General features: G+C 41.6%; 1 protein-coding gene across 2 annotated transcripts in view; it reads left to right on the top strand.

The window, feature by feature from the left end:
- TNPO3 (transportin 3) overlaps positions 1 to 13,095 on the top strand; it is a 102,702-nt gene that overhangs the window by 10,149 nt on the left and 79,458 nt on the right. The window contains exon 2 of one of the 2 annotated variants that reach the window (XM_030825538.1): positions 5,223 to 5,383. The exons of the other annotated variant lie outside the window; for it this stretch is intronic. The gene's annotated coding sequence lies outside the window, so the exon portion shown is untranslated. The remainder of the gene's footprint in view (positions 1 to 5,222; positions 5,384 to 13,095) is intronic. 2 annotated transcript variants of the gene reach the window in all.

The following is a 13,095-nucleotide window of genomic DNA, read 5'->3' as shown; positions in this document are numbered from 1 at the left end:
GAATTGGAATTGCTAGATCATATGGTAATTCTGTATTTATTTGTTTACTTATTTGGGGAACTGCCATACTGTTTCCCAGATTTTTAAGCTCTGTTAAACTTAAAAACAAATTTATTTCATAGGAAGTTGAGATTACTCAGACTACCTGTCCTGTATTTCCCTCATTTGTACCATGGTGCTGAAATATTACCAGAGAGTATTTTTACAGCTGTACAGGTGAAGCCTCTAAGATAAACCTTATTTCTCTTTACTGGAAGTTAACAGTATTGCTACAGGGGATATTTTTGTAGTGTTTGGTATGTACATACTCTTAAAAGTACTAATTTAATTTTCCTCTTCTGGTAGACTATCCAAAATGAAATTAGAAAACAAGTATTTTTCCTTTTGGTGGGTTTTCTGTTAACAGAGTTTGCATAATGGTTTTTACTTATTTTTTCTCAACCCCACAGCACAATTCTTTTTTCTATTTTGTATTCATTGCTTCCTAGTTGTATTTTCTGTCTCAGTCATAGTGTAATATTTTAACAGTTATCTTCAAAGCAAGAGAATATATTTGGAACTAGACATGAAAACATAGATGTTTTGAGCAAGACTCCATCTCAAAACAAAAAAATTTAAAAAGGCCAGGCACGGTGGCTCACGCCTGTAATCCCAGCATTTTGGGAGGCCAAGGCAGGCAGATCACTTGAGGTCAGGGGTTCAAGAAAATATACATGCTTTTATATAAATAAGCATTCAGAGATTTAAATACCCCTTTAATGCGTTATTACAATACTTTAAATTAGACATATTACATTTATATAAGTTTGAAAAATTTGAGTCTTAAGCACTGTTAACATATGCTTTGTATGTACAATAGAATTCTCATCTGGTTTATATGAGTTATAAAACTGAGCAGGTAGGCAGAAATAGAGACCAGTGTTGAAAGAAGATAAATTTTCTGTATTTTGGCTTTCAGGAAGCCCTTGCATGGGCTAACCATTTGTTTTCAAATGAAATGGTTTCAAGCTTGGCATTTTCTATTTTTAAAGGAAGACTGCCTAGTATAAATAAGGCTCACAGTGAAAAGATTATCGAGTAATGCTTGCCTTGGTCATTCCCAACTGAAGTTGGCTTTATCGATCTAAATTTATTTGTCTTTTTCAGGGCCATTCTTGAGATTAATACTGACATTCATAGGTAATTGAGGATTATTATTTTGGAGAGGGATTCTTGTCATGAAAAAATTGGGGCAAGATATCTTAGTACCATCTTATGTGTGACCAACAACTACATAGTTCAGCCAAAATTCATTTGTCAGAGGTCATTATGATATAGGATTATTTAAAAATGCTTGTCTCAGAACTTCTGGGATTTCAGAAGAATCTGGGAAGACCACACTGTGCAGTGCTGTCATTGGCCTTATTGATTCCTTTCTTTTATTTTGATTCGATTTCAGTTTATTTTAGAGATAGGGTTTCACTCTGTCACCCAGTCTGGTGTGCAGTGGCAGGATCACAGCTCACTGTAACTAGGGCTTCAGTGATCCTCCCACCTCAGTCCCCTACCCCCACCCCCAGAAGCTGAGACCAAAGGTGTGCACTATCACATCCTGCTATTTTTTTTTTTTCCTGTGAAGACTGGGTCTTGCTATGTTGCCCAGGTTGGTGTAGCATTTCTGGTCTCAGGTGATCCTCCCACCTTGGCCTCCCAAAGTGCTAAGATGACAGGTTGTGAGTCATTGCACCTGGCCCTTCCTTTTAAGTAATTGTTTTTAGCTACGAATATCTTTCCTCCTAAGGAAAATATTTGTTTTCATTTTGATTATATATTTAGCTCTTATGGAGATGGCTGTGAAAATGTAAGTTGACTGAACTTACCTCTATAAGGGAACTTTTTTGCTTCTAGAAAATGTATTTATGTATACCCAAGTGTATTTTGTGAATCTGGGCGCTTGCTAGGAGATTTGTGATTACTTTCCTTTTACAATTTATTTTTTTTTTTGGAGGATGGGAGTTGCTTTATCACTGCTTTGGTGAAGATATTAGCTAAGTTTGATTTCATCTTGCTTTCTGTGTTTCAGGCCATCTTGCAAAAGAAGTTATATTGAAAAATATTTTTAGGTAGTGATGGTTATCTTATGTGCCCCTCAGTTTATTTTTTTCTTAAATAGTATCCTTTCAAACCATTTTTCTTCCCACTGTCCGAGAAAATTATCAGGAAGTAATTTGTTGTAACAAATCTAGCAATTTATCTCATTTTGTAAAATTCTCATAAAGGATTAGATAAAAGAACTTAAGGTAGTTGATGACTTAAAAAATTACTTTTTCTGTTTCAGGTAAATTAGACTTGTTCTTTCTTTACCCATCTCATGAAAATGATTTTTTCTTGATATGGGAAATTCTGACTTTTCTAGCTCTATACCACATGGTTGCAGGGCATAGATCTAAAATATTGTTTTGTTTGACTGATTTATAGTTTTCTTTTTTTTTTTTATGTCCAGACTTCTCTTTTATTATTTTTTTTTGCACACAAAACAATAAACATTTTCTAAAAGTACATACAAAAAAAAAGATGCATATCAAACATATTAGGAAGGTTGCACATGGGAAGACGGGGAATAGAAATGGGGGTGGGAATTAAAGAAAATAAATGAGAGAGGGACTTTGTATGGATCAATGATAATAACTCAATCCTCTATTTGATAAAGAAAAAGGAGAAGGAAGAGGAAGAAAAAGAAAGTGGGATAAAGGATCAGAAAGGGAGGAAAATAGAAAAAATTAGAGTATGACTCCAGGGTAGACCTGTTTTGTTGTCGCTTGGTTGGTTGGTTGGTTTGTCAGTTGTATTTTTCATGTTTTGCCATTTTGGCCAGGCTGGTCTCGAACTCCTAGCCTCAAGTGATCAACCCGCCTCGGCCTCCCAGAGTACTGGGACTACAGGCGTGAGCCACCACGTCCAGCCCCCACATTGCTTCTGGCCTCTGTGGTAGACCTCCCAGACGGGACAGCCGGGCAGAGGTGCTCCCCACATCCCAGATGGGGTGGCCAGGCAGAGGTGCTGCTCACTTCCCAGACGGGGCGGCCGGGCAGAGACGCTCCTCACTTCCTAGACGGGGTGGCGGCCGGGCATAGGGGCTCCTCACTTCCCAGACAGGGCGGCCGGGCAGAGGCGCTCCTCACAGCCCAGACAATGGGTGGCCGGGCAGAGGCGCTCCTCACTTCCCAGACGGGGCGGCTGGGCAGAGGTGCTCCTCACATCCCAGACAATGGGTGGCCGTGCAGAGGCGCTCCTCACTTCCTAGACGAGGTGGTGGCCGGGCAGAGGCGCTCCTCACTTCCTAGACGAGGTGGTGGCCGGGCAGAGGCGCTCCTCACTTCCCGGACGGGGGCGGCCGGGCAGAGGCGCTCCTCACATCCCAGACGATGGGTGGCCGGGCAGAGGTGCTCCTCACTTCCCAGACGGGGCGGCCGGGCAGAGGCGCTCTTCACTTCCCAGACGGGGCGGCCGGGCAGAGGCGCTCCTCACATCCCAGAAGGGGTAGCCGGGCAGAGGCGCTCATCACTTCCCAGACGTGGCCGCGCAGAGGCGCTCCTCACTTAGCAGACGGGGCGACCGGGCAGAGGCGCTCCTCACTTCCCAGACGGGGCGACCGGGCAGAGGCGCTCCTCACTTCCCAGACGGGGCCGCCGGGCAGAGGCGCTCCTCACTTCCCAGACGGGGTGGCAGCTGGGCAGAGTCGCTCCTCACATCCCAGACGATGGGCAGCCGGGCAGAGGCGCTCCTCACATCCCAGACGATGGGCGGCCGGGCAGAGGCGCTCCTCACATCCCACACGATGGGCGGCCAGGCAGAGACGTTCCTCACTTCCTAGCGAGACAACATAGCGAGCTCCTGTCTCTACAAAAAAATTTAAAAACCAGCCAGGCATGGTGTACTTGCAGCCCTAGCTACTCAGAAATCAGGCATGGTGTACTTGCAGCCCTAGCTACTCAGAAATCACTTCCTAGAAGGGGTGGCGGCTGGGCAGAGGCGCCCCTCAGCTCCCAGACGGGGCGGCCGGGCAGAGGAGCTCCTCATAACCCAGACGATGGGCGGCCAGGCAGAGACGCTTTCCACCTCCCAGACGCGGCGGCGGCGGGGCAGAGGCTGCAATCCCAGCACCCTGAGAGGCCAAGGCAGGCGGCTGGGAGGCGGAGGCTGCAGCGAGCCAAGACCACGCCACCGCACTGCAGCCCGGGCAACACCGAGCACCGAGTGAGCGAGCCTCCGTCTGCAGTCCCAGCACCTCTAGAGGCCGAGGCGGGCAGACCACCGGAGGTCAGGAGCTGGAGACCAGCCTGGCCGACATGGCGAAACCGCGCCTCCAGCCAAAGGAGAAAAACCAGGGAGGGGTGGTGGCGCGCGCCGGCAATCCCAGGCAGCCCGCAGGCCAGGGCAGGAGAATCACGGGAGCCGGACGCAGGGAGTCAGCAGCGAGCCGAGTGTACTGGAGCCTGGGCCACAGAGGGAAGAAAAGAAAAGAAAAGAAAAGAAAGAAGGAGGGAAGGAAGGAAGTATAGTTTTCTTTTTAAGAGTCCTTTTTACTCTGTGTTCTGATGTAGTCTTCCTTCCCAGAACTTTCCCCAATATACTATAAATCTTTGCAAATCTTCGTTTAATAAATAATATCGTTCACTCATTGAAATGCTTAAAAAATGCAGCAACTTGACACTTATTGAATATTGAATTGAATAAGTCTTACTGAATTATCTGTATTTCCAGAACTTTATTTTCTATTTGCCAGAGCTCTTTGGTACTCAGTGAAGTATTTTAGGTAATTCTGCTTAATTTGAGGAGTTTTTGTGTAGGATTAACTAGCAGCTGTAATCTGCTTCTAATTCTTGGCAACTAATGAGTCCTTAGGTGCCTGTCTGGGTGTGTGCTTGCATTGTTGAGGGCCTGCTCAGTGATTTTAGTTGATTCGGCAGTTTTAGAAATGTTAGTGTAGAAGTGAGTCTTGGAGCAACAGTGCACCATTAAACAAAAAAGGGAGCAAGTACTTTAGGATCTGCTGTGAAGTATAATGAAGGGCTTAGAGCATGTTAGTGAAAGGACTGCTGGGCCATAGCCTGCCTCATATTCATCACATAGTCATGGAAATATCTTTTGAAAAGACTGATGTAAAGGCCTGTTCTGCTACTGCTTTGTGAAATGGAAGATTGGAATTAGATGCTTAAATGGAAAATGTTCTCTTGTTGCAGCCTCTTTGAAATGTGCTGCTAGTGGGAGCTGCAGCTTCCTCCTGCTGACTCTGAGCCCCAGGCTTCAGTTGAGATGGTCCTTTCAGAAATGTGGAGCTTAGTCCAAGCCTGGATTTCAGTGGGTAGCACCTGGCATCTGTGGCTAGAAAGTCCTATGAAGTGTAAGTGCTTTATTCTCTCTTTATAAAGAATCTCTTTTCCTTCCTTGATTCTCTTCCTTCCCTTCCTTTTTTCTGCTGTTTAGCAGAGGGGAAGAACAATGAGCAATGTACTGTAGTTTGTAGGGTATCAGGATTTGGTTGAATTTTCTTTATGACTCAGTAGCCAAAACAAGATTTCATTTTGTTTTCTTTTTTGAGACAGCATCTCACTCTATCACCCAGGCTGGAGGGCAGTGGTGTGATCGTAGCTCGCTGCTGCCTCCAGCTACTGGGCTCAACCAGTCCTCCTGCCTCAGCCTCCTGAGTAGCTAGGGCTACAAGTACACCATGCCTGGCTGGTTTTTAAATTTTTTTTGTAGAGACAGGAGCTCGCTATGTTGTCTCCAGGCTGGTTTCGAACACCTGGCCTTAAGCAAGCCTCCTGCCTAGGCCTCTGAAAGCTCTGGGATTACAGGTGTGAGCCACCATGCCTGGCTGGATGTCAACAATTCTTAAACTTTCCTGGAATTCAAAATAAAGTGATAATTATGACCCTTAACATTTAGTATGGGCAATGTCATCATGGGTGATTTTTCACTGACGATGTACTTAGTAGTAGCCTTGATACCCAAGTTTGCCAAGTGATTCTTTAGGGGTCACTCTCATATTTAGTTATTATTCTGAAAAAACTAATACAGTATTTGAAAGGAGAAGTACATTTGACCAGTGGGTAAGACAGTATCAAAGTAAATAACGGTGCTTGAATTTAGAAGATAGTGCCTCCCTTTTGCTTCTACTTGATACATTTGCATAAGAGTAAGTCAATGATTTTTCTAAGACTAATTTCCCATAGCATTGTCCTGAGAAATTCATATAGCTGCCATCCATAGTTTAGTTTAAAAAAAAACTCAAACTAGATAATAACATAATGAGCATTAAAAGGTGCAATTTTCAACTTGCAGAAAAATAATTTTTTTAACGAGAGATAATTTTCTTACATAAAGTGCACCATCTTAAGTGTATAACTCAATTTTTTCTTATATGTATATTTTAAGTAATCACAAATAACATCAAGGCATAGTATATTCTATTAACTCTAGCATATATCTGAATGCCTCTTCCCAGTAAATCATTCCCCTCCCATAACCACTATTCTGACTTACATCACCACAGATTTGTTTCGCTCGTTTTTTAAAAAATCGCTTTAGTGAAATATAGTTCACACAACTACATTTCACTCATTTAAAGTATACCGTTTAATGGTTTTTAATATAGAGATTTCTTTATCCATCAAGTTTTGGACTTTTTTTTTTTTTTTTTTTTTGAGATGGAGTCTCACCCTGTTGGCTAGGCTAGAGTGCAGTGGCACGACCTCGGCTCACTGCAACATCTGCCTCCCGAGTTCAAGTGATTCTCCTGCCTCAGCCTCCTGAGTAGCTGGGATTACAAGTGTGCACCACCACGCCCGGCTAATTTTTGTATTTTCAGTAGAGACGGGGTTTCACTGTGTTGGCCAGGCTGGTCTTGAACTCCTGACCTCAAGTGATCCACCTGCCTCGGCCTCCCAAAGTGTTGGGATTACAGGCGTGAGCCACCATGCCCAGCTGGACATTTTCATTATACCAAAAAGAGACCTGTACCCCTTGGCCTGCAACCTCCCACCTCATTCCTAGGCAACTACTAATCTACTTTCTGTCTCTAGAGTTCTGCCTATTCTGGATATTTCATATAAATGGAATCATATAGTTCATGATCCTTTGTGACTGTCTTCTTTCAGTTAGTATGATGTTTTCAAGGTTCATCCATGTTATAGTATATATTATTACTTCACTCCTTTTTATGGCTGAGCAGTATTCCATTCAACATATATACCACATCTTATACATTCATTGGTCAGTGGACACTGGGACTGTTTCCACTTTTTGGCTATCATTTGTGAATAGTGCTATAATGCATTCATGTACAAGTGCTGTTGAAATTTTTGGATTATATGATAACTCTTTTTTTTTTTTTTTTTTTTAAGACAGAATCTTCCTCTGTCACCCAGGATGGAGTGCAGGGGTGTGATTTCTGCTCACTGCAACCTCTGCCTCTCCAGCTCAAGCAATCCTCCCGCCTTAGCCTCCTGAGTAGCTGGGACTACAGGTGCACACCACCATGCCCAGCTAATTTTTGTATTTTTTCTAGAGATGGGGTTTCACCATGTTGCCCAGGCTGGTTTCAAACTCTTGGGCTCAAGTGATCCTCCCGCCTTGGCCTCCCAAAGTGCTGGGTTTATAGGCATGAGCCACTGTGCCTGAGTGATAACACTCTATTTTTAACCTTTCGAGGAATGGCATCCTGTTTTCAAAATGGCTGTACCATTTTACACTCCTACCAGCAGTGTATAAGGGTTCCTGTTTTTCTACATATTCACTAATACTTGTCGTTGTCTGTCTTTTTGATTATAGCCATCCTGGTGGGTATGAAGTGATATCTCATTGTGGTTTTGATTTGCATTTCCTGATCGCTAATCATGTTGAGCATCTTTTCATATGCTTTTTGACCATTCATGTATCTTTGGAGAAATGTCTATTCAAGTTCTTTGTCCATTTTTTAAAAAACTTTTAGGTTCAGGGATACACATGCAGGTCTGTTGTATAGGTAAACCTGTGTCATAGGGGTTTGTTGTACAGATTATTTTGTCACCCAGGTGTTAAGCCCAGGACCCATTAATTATTTTTTCTGATCCTCTCCCTCCTCTCAACCTCTTACCTACAGTTAGTCCCAGTGTCTGTTGTTCTTCTTTGTGTTCATGTGTTCTCATCATTTAACTCCCACTTATAAATGAGAACATGCGGTATTTGGTTTTCTGATCCCGTGTTAGTTTGCTAAGGATAATGGCCTCCAGCTCCATCCATGTTCCTGCAGAGGACATGATTTCATTCTTTTTTATGGCTGCATAGTATTCCATGGTGCATATCTACCAATTTTCTTTATCCAGTCCACTGTTGTTGGGCATTTAAGTTGATTCCATGTCGTTGCTATTGTGAATAGTGCTGCACTGAACATTTGCATGCATGTGTCTTTATGATAGAACAATTTATATTCCTTTGGGTATACACCCAGTAATGGGATTGCTGGGTCGAATGGTAGTTCTGTTTTTAGCTCTTCAAGGAATTGCCACATTGCTTTCCACAATGGTTGAACTAGTTTACACTCCCACCAACAGTGTGTAAGCATTTCTGTTTCTCTGCAACCTCACCAGCATCTGTTATTTTTTGCTTTGTCCATTTTTAAATTGGGTTCTTGGTGTTGAATGCTTTCATTTTAGAAATATGGTTTCATTGGCTTTAGAATTCTTTCCTTTTTTTCTTCCCATTTTTTAGATCTATCTCTCCATGTCTTCTGGCATCCTCATTCTTGACAAGAAGTCTGCTCTAGCTTTTTACTTTTGTTCCTCTGTATTTAATGTGTCCTTTCTCTCTGCTTCCCTTCAGTATTTCTCTTTATCTCTGGTTTTCAGGAGTTTGAGTATGATATATTTAGAATTGTTCGCTTATGGGGGAGTAACATTCTCTGTTGCCCTGGTCTACCCTAGTCTTTAGCATTTCCGTTGTCTGCCATTCTCACTGGTAGGGCAGCCTCAGTGATCCTAGTTTTTCTTGTGGCATTCATTCTTTGCCTTGCATCTGGCAGGTATTGTGCAAAATAGTTTTTTTTTCCTTCTCTCGGTGGTAGGAGACCTCTCATGGTGTTGGTGGTATTATTATAGGCTCAAGACTGTTTTATGCCTATCCCCTAGGGGTAGAGGTTTTTCTTTTACTCTTAGTGCAACTGTGGTGAGTCTTAACCTGTACTTTGAGGGGTGACATGCTTTGCTGCCCCTTCCCATAGCCTAAGGCTTTTGTTCAGGGAAGGGTTCAGTCAGATTTTTGTGCTTTTTCACAACAGAGGCTCTTCCCCTCCTCTAGGACTGCACCACCAAAGGAGGTGGTCTTCTGCCCTACCCCCAGTCTTTCTCTTGAGTATCTGGTCTGCAGAGGTGATCTGCTGGGTGACTGTGAGTTCCCCTTGTGTCTGCGAGTCCCAGGGGTTCTATATGCTCATGCTAGCCCACATGCAGTCTTTCTCAATTTGTTAGAAGTGTTAGCTGAATTTTTATGAGCTGGTTGCCAGGTGCCCTGAATTTCTTCCTCTGTCCTGTCGTAGATGAGCCAGTGCTTGCCTTTATTTTCCTTGTTAGAGGTCTGTCCTTAGATTTCAGTCGACTTGGTTGCCCTAAGACCTCAGCTTTCTGATGCATTTAAGCAAGGTTATTTTGTAGTTTATTTGCTTTTGTGTATTGTTAACTTACAGAAAGCAGTATTGTTTCTGTCATTATATATCTTAGGTGGATGTGGAACTCTTCTGAGGCATTTTTATTCTTCATATATTTTAAATCCCACAAGATATTATTGCTTTATATATATAATCAGTGTTAATTGGATTTACCCATATACTTAACTGCTTTTCCATTGTTCTTCATTCATTCCTGATTTCCCTTTTCTCTTTTCCTGCTAGGATTTCAATTATATGTGTCTTAGCCTTTTTCACTGTGTCCCACATGTCGCTTGCATTCTTCTCATTGTTTACCTTCTACCCTGTTTTTGACTTTGTGCTTCAGTCTTTTTGTTTTTTATCGACCTGTTATCAGGCATAGTAATATATAATTCTTCAGTTGTCTGATTTGCTGTTTGGCCCTTTCTAATGGTTCTTAATTTCAGTTACCATATATTTTTACTTCTAGAATTTCCTTTTAATTCTTTTTTATATATTCCATTTATTAATGGAAATTCTCCAGTTTTGTCTTCTAAGTCTTTGCATATATTAATCAGCTATTCATTTTTTTCCAACTCTTTATTTCTTTTAACCTTTTAGAAATACACCTTATAATGCCCTACTCCTTAAACTTTTCCACTTGTATCTTGTAAGAACAAGGACATTTTTCTAAAATAAACTAAAACTGTTGTCACTCTCAAGAAATTTGACATTGATATGATGGTATTGTCAGTCTGTATTCAAATTTTCCTAATTGCTCTAGTTATAGATTTCAAGCTTTCTAAAATTTTATTTTCTCTAATCTAGGATCCTTCAAGGGTAATGCTTTTCTTTTGGTTGTTATGTCTCTAGTTACCTGGGTATTTTTTTTCTTTCATGATGATGATATTAAAAAACAAATCCAAGACAGGTACGGTGGTGCACACCTGTAGCCCCAGCTACACAGGAGTTTGAGGTGGGAGGGTTGCTTGAGCCCAGGAGGCCAGACTGGGCAACCATGTCAAGACCCTGTCCCTTTAAAACATATACACATGGCTGGGTGCGGTGGCTAACGCCTGTAATCCCAGCACTTTGGGAGGCCGAGATGGGTGGATCATGAGGTCAGGAGTTCAAGACCAGCCTGGCCAATATGGTGAAACCCCCATCTCTATTAAAAATACAAAAATTAGCTGGGTGTGGTGGCAGGCGCCTGGAGTCCCAGCTACTCAGGAGGCAGAGGCAGGAGAATCGCTTGAATCCGGGAGGCGGTGGTTGCAGTGAGCCGAGATCATACCACTGCATTCCAGCCTGGGTGACAGAGCGAGATTCCATCTCAAAAAAAAAAAAAAAAGAAAAGAAAAGAAAAGAAAAAACACACATACCCCACACAAATCCAGGGTGGGCCATTTTGTCTTAGTTTTTAGTATGCCTCACTATTTAGATTTGTCTGGTTCTTTTCTCATGATTGCATTTAGGTAAAACATTTTTTGGAAGAATACTGCATAGACGATAATTTGTCATTTTTACTGAATCACATTCAGGAGTCAATCTATTCGTGATGTTTTATTACTTTGGTTAAGACATCAGTTATTTTAGTCTTTGATAATTCATTATCTAGATAATGGTTACTTTGTATTGTCTGTTTCTTTCTAGTTGTTGTCACTTGGTTTTGCTATTTTTCCCCCCAGACGTGGTCTCGCTCTGTCACCTAGGCTGGAGTGCAGTGGTGTGATCAAGGCTCACTGCGGCCTTGACTTCCTGGGCTCAAATAAGTGGACCTCCCACCACAGCCTCCGAAGTAGCTGGTATTACAAGCATGTACCACCACATCTGGCTAATTTCTTTTTTTCTTTCTTTTTTGTGTAGAGACGAGGTCTCACTTTGTTGCCTAGGTTGGTCTTGAGCTCCTGGCTTCATGCTAGGATTATAGGTGTGAGCCAATGTTTGCTTTTGTTTGATAGATGCTTGATATGTTGTTTAAGAAAAGTTGAAGAGATAAATGATGTTTCCTTCCTGAGATTATTTTCTTTTGCTTCTGGCAGGTCTTTTTTTTTTTTTTTTTTGGAGATGAAGTTTCGCTCTGTTGCCCAGGCTGGAGTGCAGTGGCATGATCTTGGTTCACTGCAACCTCTGCCTCTGAAGTTCAAGTGATTCTCATGCCTCAGCCTCCCAAGTAGCTGGGATTACAGTTGTGCATCACTATATCCAGCTAATTTTTGTATTTTTGATAGAGATGGGAATTTTGCCATGTTGGCCAGGCTGGTCTCGAACTCCGGGCCTCAAGTGATCACCCGCCTCCTAAAGTGCTGGGATTACAGGTGTGAGCCACTGTGCCTGGCCCTGCTTGAGATTTTATATTCAGTTCTTTTAGATATATAGCCAGAACTGGATTTTTTGGAACATATGATAGTTCTATTTTTAATTTTTTGAGAAGCCTCCATCCCCTTTTCCATAGTAGCTACACCATTTACATTCCCACCAGTGATGCAAAGGGTTCCAATTTCTCCACATCCTTATTAACACATATTATCTTCTGAGGTTTTTTTGCTTCGTTTTTTTGGATAGTGGTCATTCTATTGGGTGTGAGGTAATATTTTGTTGTGGCTTTGATTTGCCTTTCCCTATGGTTGGTGATGTTGAGCATCTTTTCATATGCCTGTTAACCATTTGTATATCTTCTTTGGAGAAATATTTATTCCAGAAATGTCATCCAAGAAATCATTGTCAATTGCAATGATTATGAAGCTTTTCCCCTAGGCTTTCTTCTAAGAGTTTTATAGTTTCAGGTCTTACGTTTAGGTCTTTAGTCCTTTTTGAGTTAACTTTTATATGTGATCTAAGGACTAACTTTGTTCTTTTTCATGTGAATATTCAGTTTTCCTATTACCATTGTGTAGTCTTGGCACCCTTGACAAAGATCATTTGAATCCTTTACAGGAGGGTTTCTTTCTGGGTCTATTCCATTATATTGGTCTGTGTGTCTGTCTTTATGCTAGTACCATACTGTTTTGACTACTATGGCTTTGTAATAAGTGTTGAAATTAGAAGTATGAGACCTCCAATATTATTCTTTTTTAAGATTGTTTTGGCTATTTGGGGCCTCTTGAGATTCCATATGAAGGAAACAGTTCCATTTTCTTAAGAAAATGTCATTGAGATTTTGGTGAAGGTTACATTGAATCTGTAGATTACGTTGGGTAGTACTGAAATCTTAACAATATCAGGTCTTCCAGTCCATGAACATGAGATGTCTTTCATTTATTGGTGTCATCTTTAATTTCTTTCAGCAATGTTTTGTAATTTTCAGTATACAAGTCTTTTGTCTCCTTGGTTAAGCTTATTCCTGAGTATTTTATTCTTTTTTATTCTATTGTAAATGGAATTGTTTCTTTTCAGATTTTTCGTTGTTAGTATGTAGAAGCAACTAATTTTAATCTGTAAATTTTGTGACCTGC

The sequence above is a fragment of the Nomascus leucogenys genome, chromosome 13 (genome assembly GCF_006542625.1).
Source record: "Nomascus leucogenys isolate Asia chromosome 13, Asia_NLE_v1, whole genome shotgun sequence".
In the NCBI taxonomy this organism is placed as follows: domain Eukaryota; kingdom Metazoa; phylum Chordata; class Mammalia; order Primates; family Hylobatidae; genus Nomascus; species Nomascus leucogenys.
This window is presented reverse-complemented; position numbering and strand designations above follow the sequence as displayed.